Below are 16,757 nucleotides of genomic sequence, written 5' to 3' on the forward strand. Positions count from 1 at the left end.
AATTCTAAAATGGTAAATATATACAGTTCTAGGTGGTACCACTATCACTCTGATTCCATTAAAATGCATCAACTGTACTCAGTTCAAATAGCATACGATTCAACACAGCAAAACCATATCAACCATAGACTTTGGAAGAAGACAAGTTGGTTAGACAATTGGGAGAATACTGAGCCCCTACCAACCAGACACAGTTCTGTATGAGGATCCCCCCACTTGGGCAACCTGTAAAAGAAGATGCACTACAAGCCCAGTCAATATATTGTCTACTAGAGTCTTATCTTCTTCCATAGTTCTGCAACCCAAATGTACCTTGTGTTGTAGAGTTCTTTGTCAGGGAATTGACAGGCCCTTCTTGAGTGCACTCCCTTTCAAGCACGAGCCACGGGTCGCCGAACTTCCGAGATGAAGAAAAGGTGAATGTTGTCATTGAGGCAGCAGCTTCGGTCCTTTTGGTGCTTGTACATGAGTGATAAAAGACGTCCTGCAAGAGGCGATACGTGCGGTGCACCTTGACGACGATGGTTCATTGCCACAAAAAGTCAGTGAAGAACTTAGGCCCAGCAAGGGCGTCGGGTCGTCGGCATCTGGCGTCGGCGAAAAGGACATAACCACGGCTGGCTTCAGTAGAGTTGTTGGCATCTCTGAGGTCTTCGGGTGGCGGGAAACCCACTGGCGGATTCTCCTCGGTCGTCGGCAGCCTTGACTTTCTCCGGCAGGACGAAAGTGGTTGACGATGGTGAACAAGAAATTCCTTGGATCAAATGTTCTTAGGCAAAGGGAGCACGGTGCCCCCAGTCGGAGACGGCGGTCGGAGACGGCGGTCGTCGACGGTGGACGGCTGTCCGGTGCTTTTCTTCATTTTCCTCGGCAGTCCCCTTCTCCGGTCGGCAGCCTTTCATAGGTCTGTCTACCAGGGAGCTTTGTCAAAGATCTGCGGGTGCACAATGGTCCCTCGTAGCTCAGGGAATAGTCACCTTACCATGTCCTCTCTTGGATCAGTTCTTGAAGGCACAGCAGCTTCAGATTACATGGATGGGACTAACGGTTCACCTTCTTCCGGCTAAGCTTTGAGGGTAAGCATCAAGTATTAACTACAACTTCTGAATGATTTCTAGGAGAGAGAGGCCCCCAGATATACTGTTGATCTCCGATTCATTCTGCTGGGTCACACTCAGGCAACCAATCACTCAGAAGGGCATTCAGGCAGTCATTTAGCCAATCAGGCGCACAGTGCAGTTTAGGTCATTCTTCTCCATGCAGACACTCATAACACAGAATGTGGACTCAGACAAGTACTTTGCCATTCATCACTAAACACTGCATTCATAACAGTTTTGGGCAGGGCTGTCTCAGTCATTGTGTCAAACACCAGATACTAGACACTCATAACACACAGAATGTGTATTCGTCACACTCCATTCACCCAGGTCCCACCCCACGGGCATACCCGCAACATAGGGTCGTTGGGAAGGCTTCAGCCAGTCTGGTCGGCACTTCCCCACACTACCATATAAGGAACTTCCACCCAACAGCCAGACAGGGGGAAGGGACAGAGTCAGGGTTTCCTGGGACTTCGGGAAAAGAAGGTAACAGGCAATAGAAAGCAAGAGGCCACAGGGTCCATCTTGTTTCCTATCAGGAATCCACTGATTCCACTGACAAGGCCTGCACATCCCAAAATGGAGGACTCTCAGGGCACCTGTCAATTCAGCATGGAGCTGCCACCAGCCCGTACCCTGCTCTGTGGGCCACACACCGGTGCCCAAAAACATACACTAGGAATACAGGGTCTTACTCCAACCCACGGGTGCCATAAGGGTATCCCAAGGGTCTGTTCACCAAACCAAATACAGGAAGAGCCGCACTGCCAGGAGTCCCACATGAACTCCTGCACAGAAAACAAGTAAAAGCACATGATAAAAAACAATAAAGGACAAGGAATCAGAGGCCCTGTCCCTCTGATGCATTTCCAGCATCAAAGTCAGCCTTTCTGTTTTGTCTGAAAAACCAGGGATAAACCTACAGTAATATCCTATTAACCCTAGAAAGGCTCTCAAATCCCTTTTAGTTTTGGGTGTAGGTGTATCTAGGATGGCTCTCACTTTCTCATGTTGGGGCTGTACGTTCCCTACAATCCCCCCCACCCCCCAGATATTTTACAGCTTATTGTGCCAATCTGCATTTAGATGGATTAGCAGTTAGGCCGGCTTGCCTGAGGACTCTCATTATAGTATGAAGGTGGAAAATGTGGCCTTCCCAGGTTTTAATATAAATTACGATATTGTCAATGTAAGCTCCACAGAAGTCGGAATAGGGGCATAAGATGTCATCTATTAGGCGTTGGAATGTGGCTGGTGCACTGTGTAAGCCAAAAGGGAAGACTTTGAATTGAAACAGTCCTAAGGGTGTGGAAAACACTGTCTTTTCTTTATCTGGCCCAAATAGTGGTACCTTCCAGAGCCCTTTTGTTAATTTTAGCGGGGATAGAAAGGTAGCTGGTCCGAGTTTATGAATGATGTCATTAATGCGTGGCATGGGATAGGCATCACATTCTGATATTGCATTGACTTGCCGGAAATCTATACAGAACCTCCAGGAACGGTCAGGTTTATTGACCAATATGATAGGGGAGGACCATGGGCTTGATGAAGACTCGATGATATTAGTTTGTAACAGTTTGTTTAATTCCTTGACCACTATCTGTTTCCGGGCCTCGGGGAGTCTATAGGGTTTCAAATGGACCACCTTGCCCTTAGGTGTTCTAATTAAGTGGTAGGTGCCTTTGATTCTTCCTGTTTGTCTAATTGTCTGAGAATACATTGGGGAAGGATGTGATTACATCTTTTAGGTCTTCATGTTTTTGGAAAGGTAACTCACAAGGAATTAGTTCAAAGTTGCCTATATCTTCTGTAACCAAACAAGGTAGTACTTTAGAAGTGCAGGTTCCTGTTCATTCTACTATTTCATAAGGCCTATGCCACTTAGAAACAAGCTTGTTTTCTGAGGTGGTTGATAGTGCAAGTGCCTTTTGTCCTATAAAAAACGAATGATGGTAGGAGCTGCTGATAAAAGCCATATGGAGTCAGACTCGAGAAAAGACCACGCTCGACAAGCGTAGAGGTCCGCTTGCCGAGCTTGAAGAAGGATACTCAGACCTCGCATTTTATCATACCAATGGTCCTTGTAGATCCATGGTAGCCATCATGTATGCACGCAGTAAGGGCATACATTGATAGCGGGGCCATAGGAAACTATGTGGACTACGAATTGGCTTCCAGGATTAATCTACCTCTCTGCCGAAAGACTACCTCAGATGCCATCACCACAGTCGATGGAACTGAAATTGCTTTTGGGCCTGTAACTCATTCCACCGCAGAGATGACACTTTGGGTCAGGATGGGCATCGAGAGACTATTGTGTTTGATCTAATCAAAGCCCCACAGTTCCAAATAATACTGGGGATACCTTGGTTGGGAACACATAATCCTTGTATTGATGGGCAAGAGAAGAGAATAACCTTACTGGATTGTGCACAAACCTGTTACCCAAAGAAAAACTTGAACGCAGGCCTGGCCACAGTCACCACATCAGTCGTGCAATTACCTCTGGAATATCAAGAATACCAGGATGTCTTCCAAAAAGAACAGGCAAACACCTTACCACCTCACAGATCGTACGATTGTCAAATCGATCTCATACCCGGTGCACAACCCCCTTGTAGCAGGATCTACGCCCTTACGGAACCTGAGAACCTTCACCTACGCAATACCTAGACCAGTGCCTTGCTAATGGCTTCATTCGCCCATCCAAGTCCCCTGCATCTTCAGCTTTGTTCTTCGTGCACAAAAAGGAAGGTGACCTCAGAGCATGCATAGACTACTGCACATTGAACCAGATCACTGTTAAGAACCGATACCCATTTCCTCTGATCCCCGAACTACTAGACCACGTAAAGGAAGCTTGCATATACACTAAGTTGGATCTCCGGGGGGCATACCATCTGGTACTTGTGAAAAAGGGCGACGAATGGAAGACTGCTTTTTGCACTAAGTATGGGTTATTCGAATACCAGGTGATGCCCTTCGGGTTGTGCAATGCACCAGCAGCCTTCCAATACTTTATGAACGATGTCCTTCGTGAACTCATTGACATTTGTGTTGTCGTATATATCGATGATATTCTAGTGTACTCCTCTTCAGAATCTGACCATGTGAAGCACGTCCGAGCAGTCCTTGAGAAATTGCGCCATCACAAACTATATGCAAAACTGGAAAAATGTGTTTTTCATGCCACAGAAGTTGAATTCCTTGGGTTTATCCTGAGTCCAAAAGGAGTCTGAATGGACTCACGAAAGGTGGACACGATTCTTAAGTGGCCATCACCAAGTTCAGTTAAAGGAGTACAAAGCATGCTCGGCTTTGCCAATTTCTACCGCAGATTCATCCCGGATTTCTCACATGTTGTACATCCCATCACAGCACTCTTGCGAAAAAACAAATGCTTTATGTGGACTGAAGAAGCTGAAAATGCCTTCCAAGAGCTGAAAGCGAAATTCACGTCTGCACCTGTACTAAAGCACCCACGCCCTGAACTTCCATAAATAGTGGAAAATGATGCATCCAGTTTAGCCATGGGAACTGTCCTGTCCCAAAAGGACCCTGATACTGGCCAGCTTCAACCAGTAGCATTTTGGTCCAGAAAGTTCTCGGCACCCGAGTTAAACTATGCGGTTACCGACAAGGAGTTATTAGCCATTAAATCTGCCTTCAAGGCTTGGCGGCACTATCTTCTCGGTGCCAGGCATACCATTACTGTGATCACCGATCACCGGAACTTGCAGTATTTAAAGACAGCCAAGGCCCAATCGTCACGCCAACTCCGATGGGCATTGTTCTTTGCCGAGTTCGATTTCGTGATAACCTATCGACCAGGTTGAAAGAATGGTAAAGCAGACACCTCATCCCGAATAGGGATGGGAGAGGCAGAAGTGAACCCAGAACCAGTACCTATAATTTCCGAACAAAGGATTCTTGGCATGACTACTCTACAGACACTAGAGGACATTCAGGTAAAGATCCAGAAACTCTTTGATCCTACAGCCCTGCAGGACTACGTAAAGAAAGGCCCGGACTACTCTGTCACCAATTACTTGCCTTATTACCAAGGGCGGCTATTTCTGCCACACAAGGAACTACAAGAGCTAGTTATTTCCCATTATCATGACACCCTAATGGAGGGGCACCCAGGTATCGCAAAGACTGAAGCTAAAATTAAGAGACAATTCTGGTGGCCCACCTGGTGGAAGGATATTGAATCATTTGTAATGTCTTGTGGCATTTTCGCCCAAAACAAAGGTCAGAAGAGAAAACCAGCTTGACTCTTACAACCTTTAGACATTCCGCCTACTCCATGGCACACCTTATCTATCGTTAGACTTTATTACGGATCTACCTCCATGCAATGGATTTAACAACATTCTAGTTATTGTGGATCTTTTTTCCAAAATGGCCCATTTTATTCCTTTAAAGGGATTACCTTCAGCTTCAATCCTGGCCAAGGAGTTCCTCGAAAACATTGTTCGCATACACGGATTCCCGTCCGTATTGGTCTTTGACCGGGGCAGTCAATTCATTTCACATTTTTGGAACAAATCGATGTGAGGTTATCGACCAGTCACCACCCCCAAACCGATGGTCAAATGGAGAGGACCAAACAGACTCTTGAACAATACCTGCGTTGTATGTTACATCAGACTGAGAGTAATTGGAAAGACATTCTTTGGATTGCCGAATATGCATACAATAATTCAGTACATTCTGGAACTGGAAAAAGCCCCTTTTATACCTTATATGGGCACCATCCTCGAACCTCAGACCTTGACTCAGCACAACACTTAGAAATGCCCGCAGTGGACCATCTGCACGCTACGATTACACAAGCCTTTAAGGAAGCAACTGCACATTTAAAACAAGCGAAAGAAAAATACAAGAAAAATGCTGATCGGCAATGAAGTGATACTTGTCATGTCCTCAGATCATTCCTTCGGCCATGTCCCGCCAACCACTCAGATAACCACCTTCTCCCAGTGACCTGTTTCCAGGGGCTCACGCAGGCATCCCAGTTTGGCTCGCGCGCTGGCGAAGCAATCGCCATACACCCTGCAGTCGCGCTTGCGGCCGTTTCTCCATTGGCAGTTGCCATGGAGATTAGGCAGCCGCTCGAGCAGGAAGACAAGTGCTCGTTCCGTTGCGACCCGATCACGTGACGTTATGCGGTCATGTGCCCCAGGCTCACGGTCACGTGATTCCATTCCGTGTCATATGACCAGGAAGTAACTGTATTTAAGCCGGGCAGTGCTGGTATACCGCGCTTCACAGCTGTTTTCCTCGGAGACCCTGTTTTGGCTGAATAAACCCGCTTACCTGGCTTCCTTGAATCTGGCTCTTGTTTTTGGACTTCTTGTGGATCACGTTCGGCTACGGCGACTTCGGCTCTCCTGTTTCTCACGGCTTCTGACCTCGGATTGAATCACGGACTTCTTCTGGATCTTGCTCTTTGTTCCTCCACTGGATTCGGACTGCCTTTCCTGGCTTCATACCTTGTTTTTGCTCAACGGACACCTTTTGGATTTCCCAGGCCGCATCCTTGTACAATAAACATACTTCCCAAGTGGTAGTTGTCACCCAACTATCGAGGGACCACAACACTCTCCAGGTGGAGATTGGCTGAAAAACATCCTGACCTATCCTTTAGGGTGGATTCCTTGCCTACGTGAGTCCCGGAACCATCTCTCAGGTCCATCTTCCCTTTCATCGGATATCTGGTAAGAAACTGGCCATTCTTTGCTTTATGCATATAGTACCCTGCTTGCTTGGTATTTAATCATTGTATTTTTTACAGCTGCCTTGGGGCTCCTAGTACTTCGGTTCCGGCCTCGGATCTCTCCACCTGTGGCCTCAAAGGTTGCACAGGGAGTGATTAGTGATTCTCCCTGTGCGGCACTTGGGGATGGAGGTCTCTTATATCTTCACGACTATTAACGTATAACAGACTGTGAAGCCTGTCGTGTAAGATATGGAGGGTGCCGCCGAAGACCCCCTCGCCGCTGTCATCCAAGCACTTACGGTACTACGGGCCGACATGGTGGCTGCTAATACTGCAGTTCATCAGCGTCTCGACCTATTACAGAGCGCCCAACACCCCTTACCCGCAGATCCGTAACTCGGTGACGCCAATCCAGCACCAGCACCCCTTGCACACCCACTCCCAGCTCCCCCAGCACCCGTTCCGGTGGTTCTTCCCTCTCCCTTTCCTTTGGCCGCCCCTGAAAAGTTCCATGGGGACCCGAGGAAGTTTAGGACTTTTCTTAATCAGTGCAAACTGCATTTTTTGTGCCGGCCCCTTGCTTTCCCGGATCCTACCACCAAAGCGGCGTTTACTCTGTCCCACCTAGCCGGTACGGCTGCTGCTTGGGCAAACCCCCTGTTAGAAACAGATCATCCGGCCCTCTATGATTTTGACCAGCTAGTATCAGAAATGTCCAGAGTATTTGACACTAGATATAAAGCTCAATCACATGATCTAGAATTGCTGGACTTGTCCCAGGGTAAGGGCTCCCTCATTGAGTATATCACACGATTTAATCAACTGGCCGCTGAGACCTCATGGCCTGAAAGCAAAAAAGCGGTTGTATTCTACAGAGGGCTAAGCGACCCTATGAAAGACGCTCTAGCCATGGTACCATCCCTACCTGTTCAGTTTCCAGCTTTGGTGGATTTAGCTCTCCAAGTGGACGCACGGCGTTCTGAAAGCAGGGCTGAGGCCGGGTTTTCCCAGACTACCAGCTCTGCCGTTACTTCGTCTTACAATGAGTCCGGTGAACCTATGCAAATAGGGGGTGTTAGGAGTCCCATCACCTCAAGAGAAAGGGAGCGCAGAAGGGCTGAGAACGCCTGTTTTTATTGTGGCTTGGGAGGTCATTTAGTAAAGGAATGTCCCCGAAAGCCCAAACCCAAGAAGCAGGATTTTCACCCAGCTCGATCCTAGATGCGGGGGTAGGATCGAGTTCTCCATGCCCTTCCCCGGATATCACCCCATCATTTGGTCAAATCAGGCCTATACAAGTAGAAGCCACCATACAGCCTGCCCCGGGTATCATTCATCCCGTACAAATCACTATTGACTCCGGGGCCTCTGGTAACTATATTGACATCACTCTAGCCCACACATTAAACCTACCTTTGATCAACAAATCCCGACCCGAACCAGTGCAAGCAGTCGACGGGACAGAGCTTGTTTCTGGCCCCGTCAAGCAACACACCGCCCCTCTCACCCTGAATATCCAATCAGTCCATAAAGAAACCCTCCACTTTGATCTAATATCCATGCCTCAGTTTGGCATCATCGTAGGAATACCTTGGTTACGGGAACATAACCCGCACATCGATTGGGGAACAGGACACGTACATTTTGAATCCGAGCTCTGTCAGACCTTTTGCCTACCTATGGACAGAGAAACGGACACCCCAGCATTGGCCCTTGGTGCTGTTGCCCAACTGGCAATACGGGGCGACGAAATTCCCCCTATTACACACATAGTGGGTTTAGTCACCAATCACATACCTATGGACTATCAGGATTACGGTATGCTATTCGATCAGGGCTCCTCCGAAGTACTCCCTCCTCACCGCCCATACGATTGCCCGATTGATTTGGTTCCCGGGGCGGTGATACCTTCAGGCCGTATCTATTGCTTGTCCCTGTCGGAGGATCTGACCCTCAAGGATTACATCGATAAAGCGCTGCGTCTGGGCCACATACGACCGTCTAAATCATCTGCAGCGAGCCCCATATTCTTCGTGCCCAAAAAGGAGGGCGATCTTCGTCCTTGTGTTGATTATCGTCGGCTCAATGCCGTCACTATTAAGAACCGATACCCAATCCCACTCATTTCTCCTCTTTTGGATCGGTTGACCCATGCCTCCGTTTACACCAAGTTGGATTTGCGGGGGGCTTATAACCTCGTCCGCATCCGAAAGGGAGACGAATGGAAGACCGCCTTTTGTACGCGGTATGGCCTTTATGAGTATACGGTCATGCCTTTTGGTTTATGCAACGCCCCGGCCACTTTTCAACATTTCATGAATGACATCTTCTCGGATATATTAGACATGTTTGTGGTGGTGTATCTTGATGATATACTCATTTTTTCTCACACTCTGAAAGAACACATACAACATGTACGGGAAGTGTTGTCCCGGCTGCGTAAGCATTCACTGTTTGTGAAACCCGAGAAATGTTTGTTCCATGTATCCAACGTGGAGTTTTTGGGGTTTAACATCACACCTGGTGGCCTAGCCATGAATCTCACTAAAGTACGAGCGATCCTCGAATGGCCAACACCTAAAACCCTAAAAGCCTTGCAATCCTTTTTAGGTTTCGCTAATTTCTATTGGCGTTTTATCTCTGGGTTTTCTTCTCTTGTATCGCCTCTCACATCCCTTACCAGTCCTCTTGTCCCGTTCGAGTGGCAGGAAATACACCAGCAGGCCTTTGAGGCATTAAAAAACGCCTTTACCACAGCCCCGGTGCTCCAACACCCCGACCCTGATCAACCGTACGTTGTCGAGGCGGACGCCTCTTCTTTCGCATTGGGGGCGATCCTGTCACAAGCCTGTCCCACTACCGGGTGGCTTCATCCTGTAGCTTTCCATTCACGCAAGTTCAACCCTGCAGAAACCCACTATACCGTCACCGAAAAAGAGCTACTGGCGGTAATGGACGCTTTTCGTACCTGGCGTCATCACCTGTTAGGGGCCAAACACAAAGTTACGGTTTATACCGACCACAGAAACCTGCAAGACCTGGCGGCATTAAAATGCGTAAACAGCAGACAGGTCAGATGGCACCTGTTCTTCGCCGCTTTTGACTTCCAGATTAAACATCGTTCTGGCTCTGAGCATAGCAAGGCCGACGCTTTGTCCCGCTCCCCCGGAGGGGTTTCGTTACCAGTGTTCCCTGATACACTCATACCTCGGGGACATGTCGTCTGCACTTGTACACCCCCTATGACGCTATTGGAGGAGATCCGTTCGTGGGTCAAAAAACACCCCGACCAACTGTCGGAATGGGATCCCTCCTATCACAACGGTCTGCCATATGTACAGGACCGTCTAGTTCTCCCTACCACTGACACCAGAAACCTAGCCCTGGAGTGGTCTCATGACGCCCCGATCAATGGACACCCGGGCCAGGCCCGTACCCTAGACCTCTTGAAACGCTGGTGTTGGTGGCCTTCCATGAGACGTGACGTGGCTTGTTACGTGGACTCGTGCTCAGTCTGTGCTCAGGGCAAACATCGTAGGGGTCGTCCATTGGGTCTTTTGCGCCCCTTGCCTTTGCCACCAAAACCCTGGCACACCCTGAGCATGGACTTCGTGACCGATTTACCCAAAATCCATGGTTATGACACTATATGGGTGGTGGTCGATGTTTTCACCAAGATGGCCCGTTTTGTCCCTTGCCGAGGAATTCCTTCTGCCCCTACCTTGGCCAAGCTGTTCTTTGACTCTGTTTTTTGTCTTTATGGCCTTCCATCTGTCCTAGTGTCCGATCGTGGCTCTCAGTTCACTTCCCGTTTCTGGCGTGCCTTGGTCACTCTGCTAGGCATCGATGCACGGTTCTCCTCCGCTTACCATCCGGAAACCGATGGTCAGACGGAGCGAACAAATCAATCCATGGAACAGTATCTGCGTTCTTTGTTGTTACAACAGCAATCGTCCTGGTTGCAGAACATCCGGTATGCTGAGTTTGCCTATAACAACGCTACGCATTCTGCAACTGGTTTCTCTCCATTCTACACCATGTATGGCCAGCATCCCCGAGTCCTTCCTGTTCCCGACGTTTCTCCCTCCGAAAACCCTGCCGCAGCCACTTGCGTTAGGGATATGGAGTCCCTCCATGCCCAGGTCCTCATTCATTTGCAGGAAGCGCAGGCTTCCATGAAGGCCTCCTCAGACGCTAGGCGCACCGTGGCCCCTTTGTATCCCGTTGGTTCCCGAGTTTGGTTGTCCTCCCGGCACCTCCACTTGAAGGGTTGTCGAAAGCTGTTGCCCCGTTTTGTGGGTCCCTATGTTGTTTCCCGGGTCATCAATCCGGTGGCCTATCGCCTGGTTCTCCCATCGTCCTGGCGGGTTCATCCTGTGTTCCATACTTCCCTCCTCAAGCCCTGTCCCTCCTCGACTCGTCTTCGCCCTTCTCCTGCCCCTGTTTCCCTGGATTCTCCTGATGTTTTCGAGGTCTCGGATATTCTGGGTTCACGTTTCCATAGGGGTCGACTGCAGTACCTGGTCGATTGGTTAGGTTATGGTCCGGAGGAGCGTTCTTGGGTCCCTGCCTCAGATGTCCAGGCCCCCCGATTGGTTTCTCGTTTCCATCGGGAGCATCCTTCGTGCCCACGAGGTCGTGGGCCTTTGGGGGGGGGGCTCTGTCATGTCCTCAGATCATTCCTTCGGCCATGTCCCGCCAACCACTCAGATAACCACCTTCTCCCAGTCACCTGTTTCCAGGGGCTCACGCAGGCATCCCAGTTTGGCTCGCGCGCTGGCGAAGCAATCGCCATACACCCTGCAGTCGCGCTTGCGGCCGTTTCTCCATTGGCAGTTGCCATGGAGATTAGGCAGCCGCTCGAGCAGGAAGACAAGTGCTCGTTCCGTTGCGACCCGATCACGTGACGTTATGCGGTCATGTGCCCCAGGCTCACGGTCACGTGATTCCATTCCGTGTCATATGACCAGGAAGTAACTGTATTTAAGCCGGGCAGTGCTGGTATACCGCGCTTCACAGCTGTTTTCCTCGGAGACCCTGTTTTGGCTGAATAAACCCGCTTACCTGGCTTCCTTGAATCTGGCTCTTGTTTTTGGACTTCTTGTGGATCACGTTCGGCTACGGCGACTTCGGCTCTCCTGTTTCTCACGGCTTCTGACCTCGGATTGAATCACGGACTTCTTCTGGATCTTGCTCTTTGTTCCTCCACTGGATTCGGACTGCCTTTCCTGGCTTCATACCTTGTTTTTGCTCAACGGACACCTTTTGGATTTCCCAGGCCGCATCCTTGTACAATAAACATACTTCCCAAGTGGTAGTTGTCACCCAACTATCGAGGGACCACAACACTCTCCAGGTGGAGATTGGCTGAAAAACATCCTGACCTATCCTTTAGGGTGGATTCCTTGCCTACGTGAGTCCCGGAACCATCTCTCAGGTCCATCTTCCCTTTCATCAGATATCTGGTAAGAAACTGGCCATTCTTTGCTTTATGCATATAGTACCCTGCTTGCTTGGTATTTAATCATTGTATTTTTTACAGCTGCCTTGGGGCTCCTAGTACTTCGGTTCCGGCCTCGGTTCTCTCCACCTGTGGCCTCAAAGGTTGCACAGGGAGTGATTAGTGATTCTCCCTGTGCGGCACTTGGGGACGGAGGTCTCTTATATCTTCACGACTATCAACGTATAACAATACTCCACAATACCAGATAGGGGACCAAGTATGGTTGGCCACAAAACACATACCTCTAAAGGGAACACGGACCTTTAACCCCAGATATTTGGGACCTTACTCTATTAAGGCCATTATCAACCCAGTGGCCGTCAAGTTGGACTTACCTGCTAATATGCGAATTCACCCCGTCTTTCATGTGTCACTTTTGAAGCCAGTGCAACCATGGACAAGACTAACCAAGCCACCAGAGCCCATCCTTATAGACGGGGAACCCGAATTTGAGGTTAAGAACATCCTGGACTCCAAGCTGGTGTTGTGGGGAGTCAAACCTTTTTTATTTAATCGACTGGAAAGGTTACGGACCACAGGAAAGGTCATGGGAACCTAGTGACCACGTTCATGCACCCCGATTAGTGAAAAAATTCCACCGAACTTTCCCAGACAAACCAAAACTATGGGGAAGAATGACTTTAGGAGGGGCCTTGGGGGGGGAGTGCTGTCATGATGTCATGATGTCATGAGGCCTACCCCCGGGATCCAGATCAAGTCCAGCAACCCCGGAAGCAGGCATCAAGTTATTCCAAGCAAGCACAACAACCCCTGCTAGGGGCTATTTGGGTGCAGTCCTGGCGTCTATGGTGCCAGGCTCATATGGAGAGTCAGTCCTGGCGCCATAGGCGCCAGGCTCATAGATTAAAACTTACTTGATGCAGACCATGCTGCAAACTTACCTGATGCAGACCATGCTGCAAGAGCTCCAAGCCAAAAGAGGCTTGGAAGGAACTACTTTACCTAGGGACTATTTTTTACTCGGGTGGGGTCGAGGAGGAATACTTACCTGGGACTACTTTGGAGGCTATTTAAACCACGCCCGAAGAGCAGCACACGATTCACATTATTCTGCATCCAGCAGCGTAACGCTCACCGAGCCTGCAAGTCTGCATCCAGTCTTCTGCCATGCCCGCCTTGAGTTTGGAGCTCCTAGAAAGAGGGAGAAAGAAGGAGAAAAGGTTAGAACAAGAGCAATACCTTTAATCCTTACCGGAATTCCCGATCCACTGTGCCTTCGAGCTGGAAGAACGAAGTTATTTTATGTGCGTCGCCTCGCCTGCTGCAGCACTGCGCTGAACTCACCGGCCTTCGCAGCATCTTCACTATCCACCGCATCCTTCTGCATGTTCCCGCCGCACTCCGGCACCTAAGGGGAACACAGGAACAGCAAGATGAGCCAAGGGAATAAACAGATGCCATATTAGTTACCCCCCATAGACTTACCTGATTTTACCGCTGGGGGTACTATTCCTCTTCACGGGTCGGCGGAGCCTCCAGCGCATCTTCGCCCTACCTCAGCCCCTAAGGGGAACAAAAGGACAGCAAGGTGAAACAAAGGGACAAACAAGGGGAATGATTCCCACCACAATAGACTTACCTAATTTTACCGCCGGAGGCATTATTCCCCGAGACTTCATAATTTCTCTCACCACCTGAATAAGGGAGAAAGCAACAGGTTACATACTGACATTATTTTATCGAACTGTGTTGGATAATTCAAATCCTTACCTGAATGTTACCGGTTGCCACGAGGAACTCTTCGCTAGGGTCAAGCTGCAACCTGCAAGGAATCGGACAAGAGTGGAAGTCAGACATTTGAACTCTTACGAACTATATACTTACGACGTCTCGCCGGAAATCTCAGAGTCAATATTGTTCTGGAACTCACCAATTCCTTCGAACCAGTGAAGCAACTGGTTATCTACGCGCCCCTGTGCTCAATGCAAGATGGAGAGCTCATATTTCCAAACCATCAGGTGAGACTATAAGAGGAGACATTAAAGGTGATCAGTGGGGAGAACAGCGGGGGTGGGGGTTAACATGGTGGTTAATTCCCTTTCTCCATTTGCAGAAGAATACTCCTATGGGCCAAGCAAACAAAGCTAGGTGGGCCAGTCCAGTCTGTCATCTCAGCACTACGCATCACATTGGTGGAGACCGCAGCTGTCCAGTTCAGATCGACGCCCCTGTGGGAGCAAGGTGAGCGTAACAATCTACCAGTTTCCGCAGGATTAATTTTAAGGTTTTATTGAATCTTTCTACCAAACTATTGGTCTGGGGGTGGTACACAGAAGTTCATAAGGGGTAATATGGCGTACCTCTTTGCCATTAGCTTACTCATAAAATGTGAACCTTGATCGGCCAATATTTCCTTGGGAAAGCCAACTGTAGAAAGGTACGCTAGGAAGTGTTTAAGGATTTGCTGTGTGCCATTATTTCACATTGGGAATGCTTTGGGGTATTTGGTGGCATAATCAACAATTACTAGGTCATACTTGTTGTCTAATATGGATGTTTGGAGAGGCCCAATAATGTCCATTCCAATTCTGAAAAAAGGGAGTTCTATGATTGGTAGGGAATTCAAAGGGGCAGGTAAAGGGACATGTGTGCTTGTTGTTTGGCTTATTTCACACATCTTGATGAAGGTCTTTATATCAACGTGGATACCTGGCCAATAAAACTTCCCACTGATGTGTGCTTGGGTGTTTGTGTGTCCTAAGTGACCCCCGGTAAGATGCAAGTGTGTGATTTCCAGTACAACTTTTTGGTGGGTCCTGGGAATCACAAATTACATCTTTATCACTCCTTCGTTGATGTTTCTCTCCTGTACAGTAATCCCTTTTTTAAGTAGAAAAGGGGGCTTCCTTTTTCTATACCTTCACCTTCTGGAATAGCCTGCAGGAAGGCATCAGCAAGAGCGGGATCGTTTCGCTGGGCGAAGGCTAGATTGGGATAGATGGTGGGCTCCTCTCCCTTCATGCCTTCAATATCAGAAGGTTTATCAGCTCCCCCAAAGCCTAATTCACTCCTTTCTGTTTTGTTTGGTTTGCTTTCTTGAAAGTGAGGAAATAATGCTTTTTCCAAAATTCCCTGAGCAATCTGGTCCCCACAATGTACCTCAAATGGGACTTCGGCATGATTCTGTAAGAGAACCTTTGTATCTCCTCGGACGTCGGGGTCGATGACGCCTGCTAAAACATCTATACTGTGTTACTCACCGGCCGGCAAGTGATCCGGGCAAGCGACCAGGAAGGTTGTAAAGGATGTTGATTGAAGAGCTTGAGATGGAGCCTCCACCTGAGCCTCCTCTCTGTTGAGGGGAAATAAGCTCTTTTTGATGATATGACTCTCAGCTGCACTAAATTACAGACTGAGAGACCGATCACCCAAAAGAGCGGGGAGAACACACCGCCACGGACCCAGCTAAAAGAAAAAGACAATTGGTAAATATTTGGGAAGAGTAAAGATCACCACAAGAAAAAAAAACCTCTCAAAAGCAGAAAGTACCTGGGTCACCCACTCCCCTTGTAATTGAAAAGGAACAGAAATGGAATTTCCCCTGTAAGTACAGAAAAGAGATTAACTTCTATTTTGATTATTCAGATAGGAATTAATAAAGAAAAGTTAAGGAAGTCTTACCAGAACAGGAATTGAAATAACCAAATCAATCCAGGTTAGAACAACGGAGGTACAAAACAATAAACAGGAAGGTTAGTAGGGATGCTATACCCGGGCGGCACAAGGGGCGCACTAGATACGGGTAGGTGCACTTCTCAGCAAGGCGTCCCTGTGTGCACTTTCAGAAATGAGTCTTTGTGTACAATCAGCAAAGCGTCCTTGCGTACACTTGAGGGAGCAAATCCAAAACAATGGGATGGAGTCGGAATCCACAAAAGAACACTGGAATTGAAGAAGGAAAAAGTACCCAGTACTTGGAGTCAGCTGGGAAGGTGAGGAAAACCAGTTGAAGCCGGTGGTAGGTAAATCAGGACAGAAGTTTCTGTACGGTAAGAATTTAACGGTAGGCAATCCAGTAAACAGGCAGTGAGATCTGATACACAGGCGGGCTAAGGACAGTACAGAATCAGGAAGTAAGCAATCCGTAGGACAGGCAAAGGTCCGGTACACAGGTAGGCAGAAGACAGTACAGAATCAGGAAGCAAGCAAACCGTAGAGCAGGCAAAGGTCTGGTACATAGGAAGGCAGAAGAATTTGAGAAGTATCAAGGCAGTCCGTAATTGGAATAACAGGAAATGGTACACGGGAAGGCAATGATTGGGAAGGCACAGAAGATGAAACTTCAGATGCCGGTTGCAACTTTAATCAGAAGCAGCGTCCTTCCCGCTGCAGTGCCTAGTATACCCAGGAGGCGGAGCACCGTAAGCCCGTCAGAGCTCACGTTCCGAATAGTTGGAACTACACG

This window comes from Ambystoma mexicanum, chromosome 1p (genome assembly GCF_040938575.1).
Source record: "Ambystoma mexicanum isolate Mex_15411 chromosome 1p, UKY_AmexF1_1, whole genome shotgun sequence".
Lineage (NCBI taxonomy): Eukaryota > Metazoa > Chordata > Amphibia > Caudata > Ambystomatidae > Ambystoma > Ambystoma mexicanum.